This window comes from Musa acuminata, chromosome BXJ1-8 (genome assembly GCF_036884655.1).
Source record: "Musa acuminata AAA Group cultivar baxijiao chromosome BXJ1-8, Cavendish_Baxijiao_AAA, whole genome shotgun sequence".
Taxonomy (NCBI): Eukaryota; Viridiplantae; Streptophyta; class Magnoliopsida; order Zingiberales; family Musaceae; genus Musa; species Musa acuminata.
This window is the reverse complement of record NC_088334.1, coordinates 39,784,257-39,805,649: the sequence shown is the minus strand read 5'-3', so window position 1 is coordinate 39,805,649 and position 21,393 is coordinate 39,784,257. Positions and strand designations below refer to the sequence as shown.

General features: G+C 53.3%; 33 non-coding genes and 1 pseudogene across 33 annotated transcripts; all 34 read right to left on the bottom strand.

Moving 5' to 3' along the window:
• Positions 1 to 161: 161 nt before the first annotated feature.
• Positions 162 to 280, bottom strand: LOC135590373 (5S ribosomal RNA). The gene has a single exon (XR_010477780.1). It is a non-coding gene; the product is annotated as a 5S ribosomal RNA (ribosomal RNA).
• Positions 281 to 824: 544 nt separating this feature from the next.
• Positions 825 to 943, bottom strand: LOC135589770 (5S ribosomal RNA). The gene has a single exon (XR_010477176.1). It is a non-coding gene; the product is annotated as a 5S ribosomal RNA (ribosomal RNA).
• Positions 944 to 1,487: 544 nt separating this feature from the next.
• Positions 1,488 to 1,606, bottom strand: LOC135591926 (5S ribosomal RNA). The gene has a single exon (XR_010478692.1). It is a non-coding gene; the product is annotated as a 5S ribosomal RNA (ribosomal RNA).
• A 117-nt stretch (positions 1,607 to 1,723) lies between these two features.
• On the bottom strand, positions 1,724 to 1,842 carry LOC135592036 (5S ribosomal RNA). Its single transcript, XR_010478802.1, has one exon. It is a non-coding gene; the product is annotated as a 5S ribosomal RNA (ribosomal RNA).
• A 544-nt stretch (positions 1,843 to 2,386) lies between these two features.
• Positions 2,387 to 2,505, bottom strand: LOC135590371 (5S ribosomal RNA). The gene has a single exon (XR_010477779.1). It is a non-coding gene; the product is annotated as a 5S ribosomal RNA (ribosomal RNA).
• Positions 2,506 to 3,049: 544 nt separating this feature from the next.
• Positions 3,050 to 3,168, bottom strand: LOC135589368 (5S ribosomal RNA). Its single transcript, XR_010476777.1, has one exon. It is a non-coding gene; the product is annotated as a 5S ribosomal RNA (ribosomal RNA).
• Positions 3,169 to 3,712: 544 nt separating this feature from the next.
• LOC135591925 (5S ribosomal RNA) lies at positions 3,713 to 3,831 on the bottom strand. The gene has a single exon (XR_010478691.1). It is a non-coding gene; the product is annotated as a 5S ribosomal RNA (ribosomal RNA).
• A 117-nt stretch (positions 3,832 to 3,948) lies between these two features.
• On the bottom strand, positions 3,949 to 4,059 carry LOC135591322 (5S ribosomal RNA; annotated as a pseudogene).
• A 544-nt stretch (positions 4,060 to 4,603) lies between these two features.
• Positions 4,604 to 4,722, bottom strand: LOC135592022 (5S ribosomal RNA). Its single transcript, XR_010478788.1, has one exon. It is a non-coding gene; the product is annotated as a 5S ribosomal RNA (ribosomal RNA).
• A 544-nt stretch (positions 4,723 to 5,266) lies between these two features.
• Positions 5,267 to 5,385, bottom strand: LOC135591924 (5S ribosomal RNA). The gene has a single exon (XR_010478690.1). It is a non-coding gene; the product is annotated as a 5S ribosomal RNA (ribosomal RNA).
• A 540-nt stretch (positions 5,386 to 5,925) lies between these two features.
• LOC135591923 (5S ribosomal RNA) lies at positions 5,926 to 6,044 on the bottom strand. Its single transcript, XR_010478689.1, has one exon. It is a non-coding gene; the product is annotated as a 5S ribosomal RNA (ribosomal RNA).
• Positions 6,045 to 6,588: 544 nt separating this feature from the next.
• LOC135589836 (5S ribosomal RNA) lies at positions 6,589 to 6,707 on the bottom strand. The gene has a single exon (XR_010477242.1). It is a non-coding gene; the product is annotated as a 5S ribosomal RNA (ribosomal RNA).
• Positions 6,708 to 7,251: 544 nt separating this feature from the next.
• Positions 7,252 to 7,370, bottom strand: LOC135590591 (5S ribosomal RNA). The gene has a single exon (XR_010477998.1). It is a non-coding gene; the product is annotated as a 5S ribosomal RNA (ribosomal RNA).
• Positions 7,371 to 7,914: 544 nt separating this feature from the next.
• On the bottom strand, positions 7,915 to 8,033 carry LOC135589493 (5S ribosomal RNA). The gene has a single exon (XR_010476900.1). It is a non-coding gene; the product is annotated as a 5S ribosomal RNA (ribosomal RNA).
• A 544-nt stretch (positions 8,034 to 8,577) lies between these two features.
• Positions 8,578 to 8,696, bottom strand: LOC135591922 (5S ribosomal RNA). The gene has a single exon (XR_010478688.1). It is a non-coding gene; the product is annotated as a 5S ribosomal RNA (ribosomal RNA).
• Positions 8,697 to 9,240: 544 nt separating this feature from the next.
• On the bottom strand, positions 9,241 to 9,359 carry LOC135589299 (5S ribosomal RNA). Its single transcript, XR_010476708.1, has one exon. It is a non-coding gene; the product is annotated as a 5S ribosomal RNA (ribosomal RNA).
• Positions 9,360 to 9,903: 544 nt separating this feature from the next.
• Positions 9,904 to 10,022, bottom strand: LOC135590081 (5S ribosomal RNA). The gene has a single exon (XR_010477488.1). It is a non-coding gene; the product is annotated as a 5S ribosomal RNA (ribosomal RNA).
• A 544-nt stretch (positions 10,023 to 10,566) lies between these two features.
• On the bottom strand, positions 10,567 to 10,685 carry LOC135590540 (5S ribosomal RNA). The gene has a single exon (XR_010477947.1). It is a non-coding gene; the product is annotated as a 5S ribosomal RNA (ribosomal RNA).
• Positions 10,686 to 11,229: 544 nt separating this feature from the next.
• Positions 11,230 to 11,348, bottom strand: LOC135590538 (5S ribosomal RNA). Its single transcript, XR_010477945.1, has one exon. It is a non-coding gene; the product is annotated as a 5S ribosomal RNA (ribosomal RNA).
• Positions 11,349 to 11,892: 544 nt separating this feature from the next.
• Positions 11,893 to 12,011, bottom strand: LOC135590370 (5S ribosomal RNA). The gene has a single exon (XR_010477778.1). It is a non-coding gene; the product is annotated as a 5S ribosomal RNA (ribosomal RNA).
• Positions 12,012 to 12,555: 544 nt separating this feature from the next.
• Positions 12,556 to 12,674, bottom strand: LOC135589835 (5S ribosomal RNA). The gene has a single exon (XR_010477241.1). It is a non-coding gene; the product is annotated as a 5S ribosomal RNA (ribosomal RNA).
• A 544-nt stretch (positions 12,675 to 13,218) lies between these two features.
• Positions 13,219 to 13,337, bottom strand: LOC135590536 (5S ribosomal RNA). Its single transcript, XR_010477944.1, has one exon. It is a non-coding gene; the product is annotated as a 5S ribosomal RNA (ribosomal RNA).
• Positions 13,338 to 13,881: 544 nt separating this feature from the next.
• On the bottom strand, positions 13,882 to 14,000 carry LOC135590535 (5S ribosomal RNA). The gene has a single exon (XR_010477943.1). It is a non-coding gene; the product is annotated as a 5S ribosomal RNA (ribosomal RNA).
• A 544-nt stretch (positions 14,001 to 14,544) lies between these two features.
• LOC135589555 (5S ribosomal RNA) lies at positions 14,545 to 14,663 on the bottom strand. The gene has a single exon (XR_010476963.1). It is a non-coding gene; the product is annotated as a 5S ribosomal RNA (ribosomal RNA).
• A 544-nt stretch (positions 14,664 to 15,207) lies between these two features.
• LOC135590967 (5S ribosomal RNA) lies at positions 15,208 to 15,326 on the bottom strand. Its single transcript, XR_010478371.1, has one exon. It is a non-coding gene; the product is annotated as a 5S ribosomal RNA (ribosomal RNA).
• Positions 15,327 to 15,656: 330 nt separating this feature from the next.
• LOC135592021 (5S ribosomal RNA) lies at positions 15,657 to 15,775 on the bottom strand. The gene has a single exon (XR_010478787.1). It is a non-coding gene; the product is annotated as a 5S ribosomal RNA (ribosomal RNA).
• A 544-nt stretch (positions 15,776 to 16,319) lies between these two features.
• Positions 16,320 to 16,438, bottom strand: LOC135590534 (5S ribosomal RNA). Its single transcript, XR_010477942.1, has one exon. It is a non-coding gene; the product is annotated as a 5S ribosomal RNA (ribosomal RNA).
• Positions 16,439 to 16,982: 544 nt separating this feature from the next.
• On the bottom strand, positions 16,983 to 17,101 carry LOC135590533 (5S ribosomal RNA). The gene has a single exon (XR_010477941.1). It is a non-coding gene; the product is annotated as a 5S ribosomal RNA (ribosomal RNA).
• Positions 17,102 to 17,645: 544 nt separating this feature from the next.
• On the bottom strand, positions 17,646 to 17,764 carry LOC135591921 (5S ribosomal RNA). The gene has a single exon (XR_010478686.1). It is a non-coding gene; the product is annotated as a 5S ribosomal RNA (ribosomal RNA).
• A 544-nt stretch (positions 17,765 to 18,308) lies between these two features.
• On the bottom strand, positions 18,309 to 18,427 carry LOC135589604 (5S ribosomal RNA). Its single transcript, XR_010477010.1, has one exon. It is a non-coding gene; the product is annotated as a 5S ribosomal RNA (ribosomal RNA).
• A 544-nt stretch (positions 18,428 to 18,971) lies between these two features.
• LOC135590791 (5S ribosomal RNA) lies at positions 18,972 to 19,090 on the bottom strand. Its single transcript, XR_010478197.1, has one exon. It is a non-coding gene; the product is annotated as a 5S ribosomal RNA (ribosomal RNA).
• Positions 19,091 to 19,634: 544 nt separating this feature from the next.
• Positions 19,635 to 19,753, bottom strand: LOC135590838 (5S ribosomal RNA). The gene has a single exon (XR_010478243.1). It is a non-coding gene; the product is annotated as a 5S ribosomal RNA (ribosomal RNA).
• A 544-nt stretch (positions 19,754 to 20,297) lies between these two features.
• Positions 20,298 to 20,416, bottom strand: LOC135589793 (5S ribosomal RNA). The gene has a single exon (XR_010477199.1). It is a non-coding gene; the product is annotated as a 5S ribosomal RNA (ribosomal RNA).
• Positions 20,417 to 20,960: 544 nt separating this feature from the next.
• On the bottom strand, positions 20,961 to 21,079 carry LOC135590988 (5S ribosomal RNA). Its single transcript, XR_010478392.1, has one exon. It is a non-coding gene; the product is annotated as a 5S ribosomal RNA (ribosomal RNA).
• Positions 21,080 to 21,393: the final 314 nt, after the last annotated feature.

The window sequence follows — 21,393 nt, the reverse complement described above, 5'->3', positions numbered from 1 at the left end:
GTCATTGTATGTTTTATGAAGAAATTTTTAGATGATGATTTCATTATTCTCCAGCTATATATATGTTAATGACATATTTATTGTTGGCCATAATGCTGGAAAAATTGAAAAGCTTAAAAGAGAGTTTTAAGTAAGTCTTTTGGCCGCTCGTGGCGCAAAAAGGAGTGCAACACGAGGACGTCCCAGGGGGTCACCCATCCTAGCACTACTCTCGCCCAAGCAGGCTTAACTTCGGAGTTCTGATGGGATCCGGTGCTTTAGTGCTGGTATGATCGCACTCGTTTTGTGTGCGTCGTCCCTCGCCTTTGTGCACGTCGCGGACGGCGCATCGACGACCGGAGCCCCGAAACCTCTCGAACGATCTTGGAATCGCCATTGTCGGATCCCTCCGATGCCCACGAGGCCGACCGCGTACCGGACACGGCAAGCGCGCGCCGAAACCATCGGGACTTTCTCGAACGAACTCGGAATCGCTATTGCGGCCCTATTCCGGAAAGCTCTCTCCGAGCCCCACGAGGCTGACTGCTTAGCGGTCACGGCAAATTCCGAGGCCCAAAACCATCGCCTCGGAGGTCGACGGGAGAGGTTTTGGCCGCTCGGGGCGCAAAAAGGAGTGCAACACGAAGACTTCCCAGGGGGTCACCCATCCTAGAACCTTGTCTGGTCATTGTATGTTTTATGAAGAAATTTTTAGATGATGATTTCATTATTCTCCTGCTATATATATGTTAATGACATATTTATTGTTGGCCATAATGCTGGAAAAATTGAAAAGCTTAAAAGAGAGTTTTAAGTAAGTCTTTTGGCCGCTCGGGGCGCAAAAAGGAGTGCAACACGAGGACGTCCCAGGGGGTCACCCATCCTAGTACTACTCTCGCCCAAGCAGGCTTAACTTCGGAGTTCTGATGGGATCCGGTGCTTTAGTGCTGGTATGATCGCACTCATTTTGTGTGCGTCGTCCCTCGCCTTTGTGCACGTCGCGGACGGCGCATCGACGACCGGAGCCCCGAAACCTCTCGAACGATCTCGGAATCGCCATTGTCGGATCCCTCCGATGCCCACGAGGCCGACCGCGTACCGGACACGGCTAGCGCGCGACGAAACCATCGGGACTTTCTCGAACGAACTCGGAATCGCTATTGCGGCCCCATTCCGGAAAGCTCTCTCCGAGCCCCACGAGACTGACTGCGTAGCGGTCATGGCAAATTCCGAGGCCCAAAACCATCGCCTCGGAGGTCGACGGGAGAGGTTTTGGCCGCTCGGGGCGCAAAAAGGAGTGCAACACGAAGACTTCCCAGGGGGTCACCCATCCTAGAACCATGTCTGGTCATTGTATGTTTTATGAAGAAATTTTTAGATGATGATTTCATTATTCTCCTGTTATATATATGTTAATGACATATTTATTGTTGGCCATAATGCTGGAAAAATTGAAAAGCTTAAAAGAGAGTTTTAAGTAAGTCTTTTGGCCGCTCGGGGCGCAAAAAGGAGTGCAACACGAGGACTTCCCAGGGGGTCACCCATCCTAGTACTACTCTCGCCCAAGCAGGCTTAACTTCGGAGTTCTGATGGGATCCGGTGCTTTAGTGCTGGTATGATCGCACTCGTTTTGTGTGCGTCGTCCCTCGCCTATGTGCACGTCGCGGACGGCGCAAATTCCGAGGCCCAAAACCATCGCCTCGGAGTTCGTCGGGAGAGGTTTTGGCCGCTCGGGGCGCAAAAAGGAGTGCAACACGAGGACTTCCCAGGGGGTCACCCATCCTAGTACTACTCTCGCCCAAGCAGGCTTAACTTCGGAGTTCTGATGGGATCCGGTGCTTTAGTGCAGGTATGATCGCACTCGTTTTGTGTGCGTCGTCCCTCGCCTATGTGCACGTCGCGGACGGCGCATCGATGACCGGAGCCCCGAAACCTCTCGAACGATCTCGGAATCGCCATTGTCGGATCCCTCCGATGCCCACGAGGCCGACCGCGTACCGGACACGGCAAGCGCGCGCCGAAACCATCGGGACTTTCTCGAACGAACTCGGAATCGCTATTGCGGCCCCATTCCGGAAAGCTCTCTCCGAGCCCCACGAGACTGACTGCGTAGCGGTCACGGCAAATTCCGAGGCCCAAAACCATCGCCACGGAGTTCGTCGGGAGAGGTTTTGGCCGCTCGGGGCGCAAAAAGGAGTGCAACACGAGGACTTCCCAGGGGGTCACCCATCCTAGAACCATGTCTGGTCATTGTATGTTTTATGAAGAAATTTTTAGATGATGATTTCATTATTCTCCAGCTATATATATGTTAATGACATATTTATTGTTGGCCATAATGCTGGAAAAATTGAAAAGCTTAAAAGAGAGTTTTAAGTAAGTCTTTTGGCCGCTCGGGGCGCAAAAAGGAGTGCAACACGAGGACGTCCCAGGGGGTCACCCATCCTAGCACTACTCTCGCCCAAGCAGGCTTAACTTCGGAGTTCTGATGGGATCCGGTGCTTTAGTGCTGGTATGATCGCACTCGTTTTGTGTGCGTCGTCCCTCGCCTTTGTGCACGTCGCGGACGGCGCATCGACGACCGGAGCCCCGAAACCTCTCGAACGATCTCGGAATCGCCATTGTCGGATCCCTCCGATGCCCACGAGGCCGACCGCGTACCGGACACGGCAAGCGCGCGCCGAAACCATCGGGACTTTCTCGAACGAACTCGGAATCGCTATTGCGGCCCCATTCCGGAAAGCTCTCTCCGAGCCCCACGAGACTGACTGCGTAGCGGTCACGGCAAATTCCGAGGCCCAAAACCATCGCCTCGGAGGTCGACGGGAGAGGTTTTGGCCGCTCGGGGCGCAAAAAGGAGTGCAACACGAGGACTTCCCAGGGGGTCACCCATCCTAGAACCATGTCTGGTCATTGTATGTTTTATGAAGAAATTTTTAGATGATGATTTCATTATTCTCCTGCTATATATATGTTAATGACATATTTATTGTTAGCCATAATGCTGGAAAAATTGAAAAGCTTAAAAGAGAGTTTTAAGTAAGTCTTTTGGCCGCTCGGGGCGCAAAAAGGAGTGCAACACGAGGACTTCCAAGGGGGTCACCCATCCTAGTACTACTCTCGCCCAAGCAGGCTTAACTTCGGAGTTCTGATGGGATCCGGTGCTTTAGTGCTGGTATGATCGCACTCGTTTTGTGTGCGTCGTCCCTCGCCTTTGTGCACGTCGCGGACGGCGCATCGACGACCGGAGCCCCGAAACCTCTCGAACGATCTCGGAATCGCCATTGTCGGATCCCTCCGATGCCCACGAGGCCGACCGCGTACCGGACACGGCAAGCGCGCGCCGAAACCATCGGGACTTTCTCGAACGAACTCGGAATCGCTATTGCGGCCCCATTCCGGAAAGCTCTCTCCGAGCCCCACGAGACTGACTGCGTAGCGGTCACGGCAAATTCCGAGGCCCAAAACCATCGCCTCGGAGGTCGACGGGAGAGGTTTTGGCCGCTCGGGGCGCAAAAAGGAGTGCAACACGAAGACTTCCCAGGGGGTCACCCATCCTAGAACCTTGTCTGGTCATTGTATGTTTTATGAAGAAATTTTTAGATGATGATTTCATTATTCTCCTGCTATATATATGTTAATGACATATTTATTGTTGGCCATAATGCTGGAAAAATCGAAAAGCTTAAAAGAGAGTTTTAAGTAAGTCTTTTGGCCGCTCGGGGCGCAAAAAGGAGTGCAACACGAGGACTTCCCAGGGGGTCACCCATCCTAGTACTACTCTCGCCCAAGCAGGCTTAACTTCGGAGTTCTGATGGGATCCGGTGCTTTAGTGCTGGTATGATCGCACTCATTTTGTGTGCGTCGTCCCTCGCCTTTGTGCACGTCGCGGACGGCGCAAATTCCGAGGCTCAAAACCATCGCCTCGGAGTTCGTCGGGAGAGGTTTTGGCCGCTCGGGGCGCAAAAAGGAGTGCAACACGAGGACTTCCCAGGGGGTCACCCATCCTAGTACTACTCTCGCCCAAGCAGGCTTAACTTCGGAGTTCTGATGGGATCCGGTGCTGGTATGATCGCACTCGTTTTTTGTGCGTCGTCCCTCGCCTTTGTGCACGTCGCGGACGGCGCATCGACGACCGGAGCCCCGAAACCTCTCGAACGATCTCGGAATCGCCATTGTCGGATCCCTCCGATGCCCACGAGGCCGACCGCGTACCGGACACGGCAAGCGCGCGCCGAAACCATCGGGACTTTCTCGAACGAACTCGGAATCGCTATTGCGGCCCCATTCCGGAAAGCTCTCTCCGAGCCCCACGAGACTGACTGCGTAGCGGTCACGGCAAATTCCGAGGCCCAAAACCATCGCCTCGGAGGTCGTCGGGAGAGGTTTTGGCCGCTCGGGGCGCAAAAAGGAGTGCAAAACGAGGACTTCCCAGGGGGTCACCCATCCTAGAACCATGTCTGGTCATTGTATGTTTTATGAAGAAATTTTTAGATGATGATTTCATTATTCTCCTGCTATATATATGTTAATGACATATTTATTGTTGGCCATAATGCTGGAAAAATTGAAAAGCTTAAAAGAGAGTTTTAAGTAAGTCTTTTGGCCGCTCGGGGCGCAAAAAGGAGTGCAACACGAGGACTTCCCATGGGGTCACCCATCCTAGTACTACTCTCGCCCAAGCAGGCTTAACTTCGGAGTTCTGATGGGATCCGGTGCTTTAGTGCTGGTATGATCGCACTCGTTTTGTGTGCGTCGTCCCTCGCCTTTGTGCACGTCGCGGACGGCGCATCGACGACCGGAGCCCCGAAACCTCTCGAACGATCTCGGAATCGCCATTGTCGGATCCCTCCGATGCCCACGAGGCCGACCGCGTACCGGACACGGCAAGCGCGCGCCGAAACCATCGGGACTTTCTCGAACGAACTCGGAATCGCTATTGCGGCCCCATTCCGGAAAGCTCTCTCCGAGCCCCACGAGACTGACTGCGTAGCGGTCACGGCAAATTCCGAGGCCCAAAACCATCGCCTCGGAGGTCGACGGGAGAGGTTTTGGCCGCTCGGGGCGCAAAAAGGAGTGCAACACGAAGACTTCCCAGGGGGTCACCCATCCTAGAACCTTGTCTGGTCATTGTATGTTTTATGAAGAAATTTTTAGATGATGATTTCATTATTCTCCTGCTATATATATGTTAATGACATATTTATTGTTGGCCATAATGCTGGAAAAATTGAAAAGCTTAAAAGATAGTTTTAAGTAAGTCTTTTGGCCGCTCGGGGCGCAAAAAGGAGTGCAACACGAGGACTTCCCAGGGGGTCACCCATCCTAGTACTACTCTCGCCCAAGCAGGCTTAACTTCGGAGTTCTGATGGGATCCGGTGCTTTAGTGCTGGTATGATCGCACTCATTTTGTGTGCGTCGTCCCTCGCCTTTGTGCACGTCGCGGACGGCGCATCGACGACCGGAGCCCCGAAACCTCTCGAACGATCTCGGAATCGCCATTGTCGGATCCCTCCGATGCCCACGAGGCCGACCGCGTACCGGACACGGCAAGCGCGCGCCGAAACCATCGGGACTTTCTCGAACGAACTCGGAATCGCTATTGCGGCCCCATTCCGGAAAGCTCTCTCCGAGCCCCACGAGACTGACTGCGTAGCGGTCACGGCAAATTCCGAGGCCCAAAACCATCGCCTCGGAGGTCGACGGGAGAGGTTTTGGCCGCTCGGGGCGCAAAAAGGAGTGCAACACGAGGACTTCCCAGGGGGTCACCCATCCTAGAACCATGTCTGGTCATTGTATGTTTTATGAAGAAATTTTTAGATGATGATTTCATTATTCTCCTGCTATATATATGTTAATGACATATTTATTGTTGGCCATAATGCTGGAAAAATTGAAAAGCTTAAAAGAGAGTTTTAAGTCTTTTGGCCGCTCGGGGCGCAAAAAGGAGTGCAACACGAGGACTTCCCAGGGGGTCACCCATCCTAGTACTACTCTCGCCCAAGCAGGCTTAACTTCGGAGTTCTGATGGGATCCGGTGCTTTAGTGCTGGTATGATCGCACTCGTTTTGTGTGCGTCGTCCCTCGCCTTTGTGCACGTCGCGGACGGCGCATCGACGACCGGAGCCCCGAAACCTCTCGAACGATCTCGGAATCGCCATTGTCGGATCCCTCCGATGCCCACGAGGCCGACCGCGTAACGGACATGGCAAGCGCTCGCCGAAACCATCGGGACTTTCTCGAACGAACTCGGAATCGCTATTGCGGCCCCATTCCGGAAAGCTCTCTCCGAGCCCCACGAGACTGACTGCGTAGCGGTCACGGCAAATTCCGAGGCCCAAAACCATCGCCTCGGAGGTCGACGGGAGAGGTTTTGGCCGCTCGGGGCGCAAAAAGGAGTGCAACACGAGGACTTCCCAGGGGGTCACCCATCCTAGAACCATGTCTGGTCATTGTATGTTTTATGAAGAAATTTTTAGATGATGATTTCATTATTCTCCTGCTATATATATGTTAATGACATATTTATTGTTGGCCATAATGCTGGAAAAATTGAAAAGCTTAAAAGTGAGTTTTAAGTAAGTCTTTTGGCCGCTCGGGGCGCAAAAAGGAGTGCAACACGAGGACTTCCCAGGGGGTCACCAATCCTAGTACTACTCTCGCCCAAGCACGCTTAACTTCGGAGTTCTAATGGGATCCGGTGCTTTAGTTCTGGTATGATCGCACTCGTTTTATGTGCGTCGTCCCTCGCCTTTGTGCACGTCGCGGACGGCGCATCGATGACCGGAGCCCCGAAACCTCTCGAACGATCTCGGAATCGTCATTGTCGGATCCCTCCGATGCCCACGAGGCCGACCGCGTACCGGACACGGCAAGCGCGCGCTGAAACCATCGGGACTTTCTCGAACGAACTCGGAATCGCTATTGCGGCCCCATTCCCGAAAGCTCTCTCCGAGCCCCACGAGACTGACTGCGTAGCGGTCACGGCAAATTTCGAGGCCCAAAACCATCGCCTCGGAGGTCGACGGGAGAGGTTTTGGCCGCTCGGGGCGCAAAAAGGAGTGCAACACGAGGAATTCCAAGGGGGTCACCCATCCTAGAACCATGTCTGGTCATTGTATGTTTTATGAAGAAATTTTTAGATGATGATTTCATTATTCTCCTGCTATATATATGTTAATGACATATTTATTGTTGGCCATAATGCTTGAAAAATTGAAAAGCTTAAAAGAGAGTTTTAAGTAAGTCTTTTGGCCGCTCGGGGCGCAAAAAAGAGTGCAACACGAGGACTTCCCAGGGGGTCACCCATCCTTGTACTACTCTCGCCCAAACAGGCTTAACTTCGGAGTTCTGATGGGATCCGGTGCTTTAGTGCTGGTATGATCGTACTCGTTTTGTGTGCGTCGTCCCTCGCCTTTGTGCACGTCGCGGACGGCGCATCGACGACCGGAGCCCCGAAACCTCTCGAACGATCTCGGAATCGCCATTGTCGGATCACTCCGATGCCCACGAGGCCGACCGCGTACCGGACACGGCAAGCGCGCGCCGAAACCATCGGGACTTTCTCGAACGAACTCGGAATCGCTATTGCGGCCCCATTCCGGAAAGCTCTCTCCGAGCCCCACGAGACTGACTGCGTAGCGGTCACGGCAAATTCCGAGGCCCAAAACCATCGCCTCGGAGGTCGTCGGGAGAGGTTTTGGCCGCTCGGGGCGCAAAAAGGAGTGCAAAACGAGGACTTCCCAGGGGGTCACCCATCCTAGAACCATGTCTGGTCATTGTATGTTTTATGAAGAAATTTTTAGATGATGATTTCATTATTCTCCTGCTATATATATGTTAAGGACATATTTATTGTTGGCCATAATGCTGGAAAAATTGAAAAGCTTAAAAGAGAGTTTTAAGTAAGTCTTTTGGCCGCTCGGGGCGCAAAAAGGAGTGCAACACGAGGACTTCCCATGGGGTCACCCATCCTAGTACTACTCTCGCCCAAACAGGCTTAACTTCGGAGTTCTGATGGGATCCGGTGCTTTAGTGCTGGTATGATCGCACTCGTTTTGTGTGCGTCGTCCCTCGCCTTTGTGCACGTCGCGGACGGCGCATCGACGACCGGAGCCCCGAAACCTCTCGAACGATCTCGGAATCGCCATTGTCGGATCCCTCCGATGCCCACGAGGCCGACCGCGTACCGGACACGGCAAGCGCGCGCCGAAACCATCGGGACTTTCTCGAACGAACTCGGAATCGCTATTGCGGCCCCATTCCCGAAAGCTCTCTCCGAGCCCCACGAGACTGACTGCGTAGCGGTCACGGCAAATTCCGAGGCCCAAAACCATCGCCTCGGAGGTCGACGGGAGAGGTTTTGGCCGCTCGGGGCGCAAAAAGGAGTGCAACACGAAGACTTCCCAGGGGGTCACCCATCCTAGAACCTTGTCTGGTCATTGTATGTTTTATGAAGAAATTTTTAGATGATGATTTCATTATTCTCCTGCTATATATATGTTAATGACATATTTATTGTTGGCCATAATGCTGGAAAAATTGAAAAGCTTAAAAGAGAGTTTTAATTAAGTCTTTTGGCCGCTCGGGGCGCAAAAAGGAGTGCAACACGAGGACTTCCCAGGGGGTCACCCATCCTAGTACTACTCTCGCCCAAGCAGGCTTAACTTCGGAGTTCTGATGGGATCCGGTGCTTTAGTGCTGGTATGATCGCACTCATTTTGTGTGCGTCGTCCCTCGCCTTTGTGCACGTCGCGGACGGCGCATCGACGACCGGAGCCCCGAAACCTCTCGAACGATCTCGGAATCGCCATTGTCGGATCCCTCCGATGCCCACGAGGCCGACCGCGTACCGGACACGGCAAGCGCGCGCCGAAACCATCGGGACTTTCTCGAACGAACTCGGAATCGCTATTGCGGCCCCATTCCGGAAAGCTCTCTCCGAGCCCCACGAGACTGACTGCGTAGCGGTCACGGCAAATTCCGAGGCCCAAAACCATCGCCTCGGAGGTCGACGGGAGAGGTTTTGGCCGCTCGGGGCGCAAAAAGGAGTGCAACACGAGGACTTCCCAGGGGGTCACCCATCCTAGAACCATGTCTGGTCATTGTATGTTTTATGAAGAAATTTTTAGATGATGATTTCATTATTCTCCTGCTATATATATGTTAATGACATATTTATTGTTGGCCATAATGCTGGAAAAATTGAAAAGCTTAAAAGAGAGTTTTAAGTAAGTCTTTTGGCCGCTCGGGGCGCAAAAAGGAGTGCAACACGAGGACTTCCCAGTGGGTCACCCATCCTAGTACTACTCTCGCCCAAGCAGGCTTAACTTCGGAGTTCTGATGGGATCCGGTGCTTTAGTGCTGGTATGATCGCACTCGTTTTGTGTGCGTCGTCCCTCGCCTTTGTGCACGTCGCGGACGGCGCATCGACGACCGGAGCCCCGAAACCTCTCGAACGATCTCGGAATCGCCATTGTCGGATCCCTCCGATGCCCACGAGGCCGACCGCGTAACGGACATGGCAAGCGCGCGCCGAAACCATCGGGACTTTCTCGAACGAACTCGGAATCGCTATTGCGGCCCCATTCCGGAAAGCTCTCTCCGAGCCCCACGAGACTGACTGTGTAGCGGTCACGGCAAATTCCGAGGCCCAAAACCATCGCCTCGGAGGTCGACGGGAGAGGTTTTGGCCGCTCGGGGCGCAAAAAGGAGTGCAACACGAGGACTTCCCAGGGGGTCACCCATCCTAGAACCATGTCTGGTCATTGTATGTTTTATGAAGAAATTTTTAGATGATGATTTCATTATTCTCCTGCTATATATATGTTAATGACATATTTATTGTTGGCCATAATGCTGGAAAAATTGAAAAGCTTAAAAGAGAGTTTTAAGCAAGTCTTTTGGCCGCTCGGGGCGCAAAAAGGAGTGCAACACGAGGACTTCCCAGGGGGTCACCAATCCTAGTACTACTCTCGCCCAAGCACGCTTAACTTCGGAGTTCTAATGGGATCCGGTGCTTTAGTTCTGGTATGATCACACTCGTTTTATGTGCGTCGTCCCTCGCCTTTGTGCACGTCGCGGACGGCGCATCGATGACCGGAGCCCCGAAACCTCTCGAACGATCTCGGAATCGCCATTGTCGGATCCCTCCGATGCCCACGAGGCCGACCGCGTACCGGACACGGCAAGCGCGCGCTGAAACCATCGGGACTTTCTCGAACGAACTCGGAATCGCTATTGCGGCCCCATTCCCGAAAGCTCTCTCCGAGCCCCACGAGACTGACTGCGTAGCGGTCACGGCAAATTTCGAGGCCCAAAACCATCGCCTCGGAGGTCGACGGGAGAGGTTTTGGCCGCTCGGGGCGCAAAAAGGAGTGCAACACGAGGAATTCCCAGGGGGTCACCCATCCTAGAACCATGTCTGGTCATTGTATGTTTTATGAAGAAATTTTTAGATGATGATTTCATTATTCTCCTGCTATATATATGTTAATGACATATTTATTGTTGGCCATAATGCTGGAAAAATTGAAAAGCTTAAAAGAGAGTTTTAAGTAAGTCTTTTGGCCGCTCGGGGCGCAAAAAGGAGTGCAACACGAGGACTTCCCAGGGGGTCACCCATCCTTGTACTACTCTCGCCCAAACAGGCTTAACTTCGGAGTTCTGATGGGATCCGGTGCTTTAGTGCTGGTATGATCGTACTCGTTTTGTGTGCGTCGTCCCTCGCCTTTGTGCACGTCGCGGACGGCGCATCGACGACCGGAGCCCCGAAACCTCTCGAACGATCTCGGAATCGCCATTGTTGGATCCCTCCGATGCCCACGAGGCCGACCGCGTACCGGACACGGCAAGCGCGCGCCGAAACCATCGGGACTTTCTCGAACGAACTCGGAATCGCTATTGCGGCCCCATTCCGGAAAGCTCTCTCCGAGCCCCACGAGACTGACTGCGTAGCGATCACGGCAAATTCCGAGGCCCAAAACCATCGCCTCGGAGGTCGACGGGAGAGGTTTTGGCCGCTCGGGGCGCAAAAAGGAGTGCAACACGAGGACTTCCCAGGGGGTCACCCATCCTAGAACCATGTCTGGTCATTGTATGTTTTATGAAGAAATTTTTAGATGATGATTTCATTATTCTCCTGCTATATATATGTTAATGACATATTTATTGTTGGCTATAATGCTGGAAAAATTGAAAAGCTTAAAAGAGAGTTTTAAGTAAGTCTTTTGGCCGCTCGGGGCGCAAAAAGGAGTGCAACACGAGGACTTCCCAGGGGGTCACCCATCCTTGTACTACTCTCGCCCAAACAGGCTTAACTTCGGAGTTCTGATGGGATCCGGTGCTTTAGTGCTGGTATGATCGTACTCGTTTTGTGTGCGTCGTCCCTCGCCTTTGTGCACGTCGCGGACGGCGCATCGACGACCGGAGCCCCGAAACCTCTCGAACGATCTCGGAATCGCCATTGTCGGATCCCTCCGATGCCCACGAGGCCGACCGCGTAACGGACATGGCAAGCGCGCGCCGAAACCATCGGGACTTTCTCGAACGAACTCGGAATCGCTATTGCAGCCCCATTCCCGAAAGCTCTCTCCGAGCCCCACGAGACTGACTGCGTAGCGGTCACGGCAAATTCCGAGGCCCAAAACCATCGCCTCGGAGGTCGACGGGAGAGGTTTTGGCCGCTCGGGGCGCAAAAAGGAGTGCAACACGAGGAATTCCCAGGGGGTCACCCATCCTAGAACCATGTCTGGTCATTGTATGTTTTATGAAGAAATTTTTAGATGATGATTTCATTATTCTCCTGCTATATATATGTTAATGACATATTTATTGTTGGCCATAATGCTGGAAAAATTGAAAAGCTTAAAAGAGAGTTTTAAGTAAGTCTTTTGGCCGCTCGGGGCGCAAAAAGGAGTGCAACACGAGGACGTCCCAGGGGGTCACCCATCCTAGCACTACTCTCGCCCAAGCAGGCTTAACTTCGGAGTTCTGATGGGATCCGGTGCTTTAGTGCTGGTATGATCGCACTCGTTTTGTGTGCGTCGTCCCTCGCCTTTGTGCACGTCGCGGACGGCGCATCGACGACCGGAGCCCCGAAACCTCTCGAACGATCTCGGAATCGCCATTGTCGGATCCCTCCGATGCCCACGAGGCCGACCGCGTACCGGACACGGCAAGCGCGCGCCGAAACCATCGGGACTTTCTCGAACGAACTCGGAATCGCTATTGCGGCCCCATTCCGGAAAGCTCTCTCCGAGCCCCACGAGACTGACTGTGTAGCGGTCACGGCAAATTCCGAGGCCCAAAACCATCGCCTCGGAGGTCGACGGGAGAGGTTTTGGCCGCTCGGGGCGCAAAAAGGAGTGCAACACGAGGACTTCCCAGGGGGTCACCCATCCTAGAACCATGTCTGGTCATTGTATGTTTTATGAAGAAATTTTTAGATGATGATTTCATTATTCTCCTGCTATATATATGTTAATGACATATTTATTGTTGGCCATAATGCTGGAAAAATTGAAAAGCTTAAAAGAGAGTTTTAAGCAAGTCTTTTGGCCGCTCGGGGCGCAAAAAGGAGTGCAACACGAGGACTTCCCAGGGGGTCACCAATCCTAGTACTACTCTCGCCCAAGCACGCTTAACTTCGGAGTTCTAATGGGATCCGGTGCTTTAGTTCTGGTATGATCGCACTCGTTTTATGTGCGTCGTCCCTCGCCTTTGTGCACGTCGCGGACGGCGCATCGATGACCGGAGCCCCGAAACCTCTCGAACGATCTCGGAATCGCCATTGTCGGATCCCTCCGATGCCCACGAGGCCGACCGCGTACCGGACACGGCAAGCGCGCGCTGAAACCATCGGGACTTTCTCGAACGAACTCGGAATCGCTATTGCGGCCCCATTCCCGAAAGCTCTCTCCGAGCCCCACGAGACTGACTGCGTAGCGGTCACGGCAAATTTCGAGGCCCAAAACCATCGCCTCGGAGGTCGACGGGAGAGGTTTTGGCCGCTCGGGGCGCAAAAAGGAGTGCAACACGAGGAATTCCCAGGGGGTCACCCATCCTAGAACCATGTCTGGTCATTGTATGTTTTATGAAGAAATTTTTAGATGATGATTTCATTATTCTCCTGCTATATATATGTTAATGACATATTTATTGTTGGCCATAATGCTGGAAAAATTGAAAAGCTTAAAAGAGAGTTTTAAGTAAGTCTTTTGGCCGCTCGGGGCGCAAAAAGGAGTGCAACACGAGGACTTCCCAGGGGGTCACCCATCCTTGTACTACTCTCGCCCAAACAGGCTTAACTTCGGAGTTCTGATGGGATCCGGTGCTTTAGTGCTGGTATGATCGTACTCGTTTTGTGTGCGTCGTCCCTCGCCTTTGTGCACGTCGCGGACGGCGCATCGACGACCGGAGCCCCGAAACCTCTCGAACGATCTCGGAATCGCCATTGTCGGATCCCTCCGATGCCCACGAGGCCGACCGCGTACCGGACACGGCAAGCGCGCGCCGAAACCATCGGGACTTTCTCGAACGAACTCGGAATCGCTATTGCGGCCCCATTCCGGAAAGCTCTCTCCGAGCCCCACGAGACTGACTGCGTAGCGATCACGGCAAATTCCGAGGCCCAAAACCATCGCCTCGGAGGTCGACGGGAGAGGTTTTGGCCGCTCGGGGCGCAAAAAGGAGTGCAACACGAGGACTTCCCAGGGGGTCACCCATCCTAGAACCATGTCTGGTCATTGTATGTTTTATGAAGAAATTTTTAGATGATGATTTCATTATTCTCCTGCTATATATATGTTAATGACATATTTATTGTTGGCTATAATGCTGGAAAAATTGAAAAGCTTAAAAGAGAGTTTTAAGTAAGTCTTTTGGCCGCTCGGGGCGCAAAAAGGAGTGCAACACGAGGACTTCCCAGGGGGTCACCCATCCTTGTACTACTCTCGCCCAAACAGGCTTAACTTCGGAGTTCTGATGGGATCCGGTGCTTTAGTGCTGGTATGATCGTACTCGTTTTGTGTGCGTCGTCCCTCGCCTTTGTGCACGTCGCGGACGGCGCATCGACGACCGGAGCCCCGAAACCTCTCGAACGATCTCGGAATCGCCATTGTCGGATCCCTCCGATGCCCACGAAGCCGACCGCGTAACGGACATGGCAAGCGCGCGCCGAAACCATCGGGACTTTCTCGAACGAACTCGGAATCGCTTTTGCAGCCCCATTCCCGAAAGCTCTCTCCGAGCCCCACGAGACTGACTGCGTAGCGGTCACGGCAAATTCCGAGGCCCAAAACCATCGCCTCGGAGGTCGACGGGAGAGGTTTTGGCCGCTCGGGGCGCAAAAAGGAGTGCAACACGAGGAATTCCCAGGGGGTCACCCATCCTAGAACCATGTCTGGTCATTGTATGTTTTATGAAGAAATTTTTAGATGATGATTTCATTATTCTCCTGCTATATATATGTTAATGACATATTTATTGTTGGCCATAATGCTGGAAAAATTGAAAAGCTTAAAAGAGAGTTTTAAGTAAGTCTTTTGGCCGCTCGGGGCGCAAAAAGGAGTGCAACACGAGGACTTCCCAGGGGGTCACCCATCCTTGTACTACTCTCGCCCAAGCAGGCTTAACTTCGGAGTTCTGATGGGATCCGGTGCTTTAGTGCTGGTATGATCGCACTCGTTTTGTGTGCGTCGTCCCTCGCCTTTGTGCACGTCGCGGACGGCGCATCGACGACCGGAGCCCCGAAACCTCTCGAACGATCTCGGAATCGCCATTGTCGGATCCCTCCGATGCCCACGAGGCCGACCGCGTACCGGACACGGCAAGCGCGCGCCGAAACCATCGGGACTTTCTCGAACGAACTCGGAATCGCTATTGCGGCCCCATTCCGGAAAGCTCTCTCCGAGCCCCACGAGACTGACTGCGTAGCGGTCACGGCAAATTCCGAGGCCCAAAACCATCGCCTCGGAGGTCGTCGGGAGAGGTTTTGGCCGCTCGGGGCGCAAAAAGGAGTGCAACACGAGGACTTCCCAGGGGGTCACCCATCCTAGAACCATGTCTGGTCATTGTATGTTTTATGAAGAAATTTTTAGATGATGATTTCATTATTCTCCTGTTATATATATGTTAATGACATATTTATTGTTGGCCATAATGCTGGAAAAATTGAAAAGCTTAAAAGAGAATTTTTAGTAAGTCTTTTGGCCGCTCGGGGCGCAAAAAGGAGTGCAACACGAGGACTTCCCAGGGGGTCACCCATCCTTGTACTACTCTCGCCCAAACAGGCTTAATTTCGGAGTTCTGATGGGATCCGGTGCTTTAGTGCTGGTTTGATCGTACTCGTTTTGTGTGCGTCGTCCCTCGCCTTTGTGCACGTCGCGGACGGCGCATCGACGACCGGAGCCCCGAAACCTCTCGAACGATCTCGGAATCGCCATTGTCGGATCCCTCCGATGCCCACGAGGCCGACCGCGTACCGAACACGGCAAGCGCACGCCGAAACCATCGGGACTTTCTCGAACGAACTCGGAATCGCTATTGCGGCCCCATTCCGGAAATCTCTCTCCGAGCCCCACGAGACTGACTGCGTAGCGGTCACGGCAAATTCCGAGGCCCAAAACCATCGCCTCGGAGGTCGTCGGGAGAGGTTTTGGCCGCTCGGGGCGCAAAAAGGAGTGCAACACGAGGACTTCCCATGGGGTCACCCATCCTAGTACTACTCTCGCCCAAGCAGGCTTAACTTCGGAGTTCTGATGGGATCCGGTGCTTTAGTGCTGGTATGATCGCACTCGTTTTGTGTGCGTCGTCCCTCGCCTTTGTGCACGTCGCGGACGGCGCATCGACGACCGGAGCCCCGAAACCTCTCGAACGATCTCGGAATCGCCATTGTCGGATCCCTCCGATGCCCACGAGGCCGACCGCGTACCGGACACGGCAAGCGCGCGCCGAAACCATCGGGACTTTCTCGAACGAACTCGGAATCGCTATTGCGGCCCCATTCCGGAAAGCTCTCTCCGAGCCCCACGAGACTGACTGCGTAGCGGTCACGGCAAATTCCGAGGCCCAAAACCATCGCCTCGGAGGTCGACGGGAGAGGTTTTGGCCGCTCGGGGCGCAAAAAGGAGTGCAACACGAAGACTTCCCAGGGGGTCACCCATCCTAGAACCTTGTCTGGTCATTGTATGTTTTATGAAGAAATTTTTAGATGATGATTTCATTATTCTCCTGCTATATATATGTTAATGACATATTTATTGTTGGCCATAATGCTGGAAAAATTGAAAAGCTTAAAAGAGAGTTTTAAGTAAGTCTTTTGGCCGCTCGGGGCGCAAAAAGGAGTGCAACACGAGGACTTCCCAGGGGGTCACCCATCCTTGTACTACTCTCGCCCAAACAGGCTTAACTTCGGAGTTCTGATGGGATCCGGTGCTTTAGTGCTGGTATGATCGTACTCGTTTTGTGTGCGTCGTCCCTCGCCTTTGTGCACGTCGCGGACGGCGCATCGACGACCGGAGCCCCGAAACCTCTCGAACGATCTCGGAATCGCCATTGTCGGATCCCTCCGATGCCCACGAGGCCGACCGCGTACCGGACACGGCAAGCGCGCGCCGAAACCATCGGGACTTTCTCGAACGAACTCGGAATCGCTATTGCGGCCCCATTCCGGAAAGCTCTCTCCGAGCCCCACGAGACTGACTGCGTAGCGGTCACGGCAAATTCCGAGGCCCAAAACCATCGCCTCGGAGGTCGACGGGAGAGGTTTTGGCCGCTCGGGGCGCAAAAAGGAGTGCAACACGAGGACTTCCCAGGGGGTCACCCATCCTAGAACCATGTCTGGTCATTGTATGTTTTATGAAGAAATTTTTAGATGATGATTTCATTATTCTCCTGCTATATATATGTTAATGACATATTTATTGTTGGCCTTAATGCTGGAAAAATTGAAAAGCTTAAAAGAGAGTTTTAAGTAAGTCTTTTGGCCGCTCGGGGCGCAAAAAGGAGTGCAACACGAGGACTTCCCAGGGGGTCACCCATCCTTGTACTACTCTCGCCCAAACAGGCTTAACTTCGGAGTTCTGATGGGATCCGGTGCTTTAGTGCTGGTATGATCGTACTCGTTTTGTGTGCGTCGTCCCTCGCCTTTGTGCACGTCGCGGACGGCGCATCGACGACCGGAGCCCCGAAACCTCTCGAACGATCTCGGAATCGCCATTGTCGGATCCCTCCGATGCCCACGAGGCCGACCGCGTAACGGACATGGCAAGCGTGCGCCGAAACCATCGGGACTTTCTCGAACGAACTCGGAATCGCTATTGCGGCCCCATTCCGGAAAGCTCTCTCCGAGCCCCACGAGACTGACTGCGTAGCGGTCACGGCAAATTCCGAGGCCCAAAACCATCGCCTCGGAGGTCGACGGGAGAGGTTTTGGCCGCTCGGGGCGCAAAAAGGAGTGCAACACGAGGACTTCCCAGGGGGTCACCCATCCTAGAACCATGTCTGGTCATTGTATGTTTTATGAAGAAATTTTTAGATGATGATTTCATTATTCTCCTGCTATATATATGTTAATGACATATTTATTGTTGGCCATAATGCTGGAAAAATTGAAAAGCTTAAAAGAGAGTTTTAAGTAAGTCTTTTGGCCGCTCGGGGCGCAAAAAGGAGTGCAACACGAGGACTTCCCAGGGGGTCACCCATCCTAGTACTACTCTCGCCCAAGCAGGCTTAACTTCGGAGTTCTGATGGGATCCGGTGCTTTAGTGCTGGTATGATCGCACTCGTTTTGTGTGCGTCGTCCCTCGCCTTTGTGCACGTCGCGGACGGCGCATCGACGACCGGAGCCCCGAAACCTCTCGAACGATCTCGTAATCGCCATTGTCGGATCCCTCCGATGCCCACGAGGCCGACCGCGTACCGGACACGGCAAGCGCACGCCGAAACCATCGGGACTTTCTCGAACGAACTCGGAATCGCTATTGCGGCCCCATTCCGGAAATCTCTCTCCGAGCCCCACGAGACTGACTGCGTAGCGGTCACGGCAAATTCCGAGGCCCAAAACCATCGCCTCGGAGGTCGTCGGGAGAGGTTTTGGCCGCTCGGGGCGCAAAAAGGAGTGCAACACGAGGACTTCCCAGGGGGTCACCCATCCTAGAACCATGTCTGGTCATTGTATGTTTTATGAAGAAATTTTTAGATGATGATTTCATTATTCTCCTGCTATATATATGTTAATGACATATTTATTGTTGGCCATAATGCTGGAAAAATTGAAAAGCTTAAAAGAGAGTTTTAAGTAAGTCTTTTGGCCGCTCGGGGCGCAAAAAGGAGTGCAACACGAGGACTTCCCAGGGGGTTACCCATCCTAGTACTACTCTCGCCCAAGCAGGCTTAACTTCGGAGTTCTGATGGGATCCGGTGCTTTAGTGCTGGTATTATCGCACTCGTTTTGTGTGCGTCGTCCCTCGCCTTTGTGCACGTCGCGGACGGCGCATCGACGACCGGAGCCCCGAAACCTCTCGAACTATCTCGGAATCGCCATTGTCGGATCCCTCCGATGCCCACGAGGCCGACCGCGTACCGGACACGGCAAGCGCGCGCCGAAACCATCGGGACTTTCTCGAACGAACTCGGAATCGCTATTGCGGCCCCATTCCGGAAAGCTCTCTCCGAGCCCCACGAGACTGACTGCGTAGCGGTCACGGCAAATTCCGAGGCCCAAAACCATCGCCTCGGAGGTCGACGGGAGAGGTTTTGGCCGCTCGGGGCGCAGAAAGGAGTGCAACACGAGGACTTCCCAGGGGGTCACCCATCCTAGAACCATGTCTGGTCATTGTATGTTTTATGAAGAAATTTTTAGATGATGATTTCATTATTCTCCTGCTATATATATGTTAATGACATATTTATTGTTGGCCATAAGGCTGGAAAAATTGAAAAGCTTAAAAGAGAGTTTTAAGTAAGTCTTTTGGCCGCTCGGGGCGCAAAAAGGAGTGCAACACGAGGACTTCCCAGGGGGTCACCCATCCTAGTACTACTCTCGCCCAAGCACGCTTAACTTCGGAGTTCTGATGGGATCCGGTGCTTTAGTGCTGGTATGATCGCACTCGTTTTGTGTGCGTCGTCCCTCGCCTTTGTGCACGTCGCGGACGGCGCATCGACGACCGGAGCCCCGAAACCTCTCGAACGATCTCGTAATCGCCATTGTCGGATCCCTCCGATGCCCACGAGGCCGACCGCGTACCGGACACGGCAAGCGCGCGCCGAAACCATCGGGACTTTCTCGAACGAACTCGGAATCGCTATTGCGGCCCCATTCCGGAAAGCTCTCTCCGAGCCCCACGAGACTGACTGCGTAGCGGTCACGGCAAATTCCGAGGCCCAAAACCATCGCCTCGGAGGTCGACGGGAGAGGTTTTGGCCGCTCGGGGCGCAGAAAGGAGTGCAACACGAGGACTTCCCAGGGGGTCACCCATCCTAGAACCATGTCTGGTCATTGTATGTTTTATGAAGAAATTTTTAGATGATGATTTCATTATTCTCCTGCTATATATATGTTAATGACATATTTATTGTTGGCCATAATGCTGGAAAAATTGAAAAGCTTAAAAGAGAGTTTTAAGTAAGTCTTTTGGCCGCTCGGGGCGCAAAAAGGAGTGTAACACGAGGACTTCCAAGGGGGTCACCCATCCTAGTACTACTTTCGCCCAAGCACGCTTAACTTCGGAGTTTTGATGGGATCCAGTGCTTTAGTGCTGGTATGATCGCAATCGTTTTGTGTGTGTCGTCCCTCCCCTTTGTGCACGTCGCGGACGGCGCATCGACGACCGGAGCCCCGAAACCTCTCGAACGATCTCGGAATCGCCATTGTCGGATCCCTCCGATGCCCACGAGGCCGACCGCGTATCGGACACGGCAAGCGCGCGCCGAAACCATCGGGACTTTCTCGAACGAACTCGGAATCGCTATTGCGGCCCCATTCCGGAAAGCTCTCTCCGAGCCCCACGAGACTGACTGCGTAGCGGTCACGGCAAATTCCGAGGCCCAAAACCCTAGCCTCGGAGGTCGACGGGAGAGGTTTTGGCCGCTCGGGGCGCAAAAAGGAGTGCAACACGAGGACTTCCCAGGGGGTCACCCATCCTAGAACCATGTCTGGTCATTGTATGTTTTATGAAGAAATTTTTAGATGATGATTTCATTATTCTCCTTCTATATATATGTTAATGACATATTTATTGTTGGCCATAATGCTGGAAAAATTGAAAAGCTTAAAAGAGAGTTTTAAGTAAGTCTTTTGGCCGCTCGGGGCGCAAAAAGGAGTGCAACACGAGGACTTCCCAGGGGGTCACCCATCCTAGTACTACTCTCGCCCAAGCACGCTTAACTTCGGAGTTCTGATGGGATCCGGTGCTTTAGTGCTGGTATGATAGCACTCGTTTTGTGTGCGTCGTCCCTCGCCTTTGTGCACGTCGCGGACGGCGCATCGACGACCGGAGCCCCGAAACCTCTCGAACGATCTCGTAATCGCCATTGTCGGATCCCTCCGATGCCCACGAGGCCGACCGCGTACCGGACACGGCAAGCGCGCGCCGAAACCATCGGGACTTTCTCGAACGAACTCGGAATCGCTATTGCGGCCCCATTCCGGAAAGCTCTCTCCGAGCCCCACGAGACTGACTGCGTAGCGGTCACGGCAAATTCCGAGGCCCAAAACCATCGCCTCGGAGGTCGACGGGAGAGGTTTTGGCCGCTCGGGGCGCAGAAAGGAGTGCAACACGAGGACTTCCCAGGGGGTCACCCATCCTAGAACCATGTCTGGTCATTGTATGTTTTATGAAGAAATTTTTAGATGATGATTTCATTATTCTCCTGCTATATATATGTTAATGACATATTTATTGTTGGCCATAATGCTGGAAAAATTGAAAAGCTTAAAAGAGAGTTTTAAGTAAGTCTTTTGGCCGCTCGGGGCGCAAAAAAGAGTGAAACAAGAGGACTTCCCAGGGGGTCACCCATCCTAGTACTACTCTCGCCCAAACACGCTTAACTTCGGAGTTCTGATGGAATCCGGTGCTTTAGTGCAGGTATGATCGAACTCTTTTTGTGTGCGTCGTCCCTCGCCTTTGTGCACGTCGCGGACGGCGCATCGACGACCGGAGCCCCGAAACCTCTCGAACGATCTCGGAATCGCCATTGTCGGATCCCTCCGATGCCCACGAGGCCGACCGCGTACCGGACACGGCAAGCGCGCGCCGAAACCATCGGGACTTTCTCGAACGAACTCGGAATCGCTATTGCGGCCCCATTCCGGAAAGCTCTCTCCGAGCCCCACGAGACTGACTGCGTAGCGGTCACGGCAAATTCCGAGGCCCAAAACCATCGCCTCGGAGGTCGACGGGAGAGGTTTTGGCC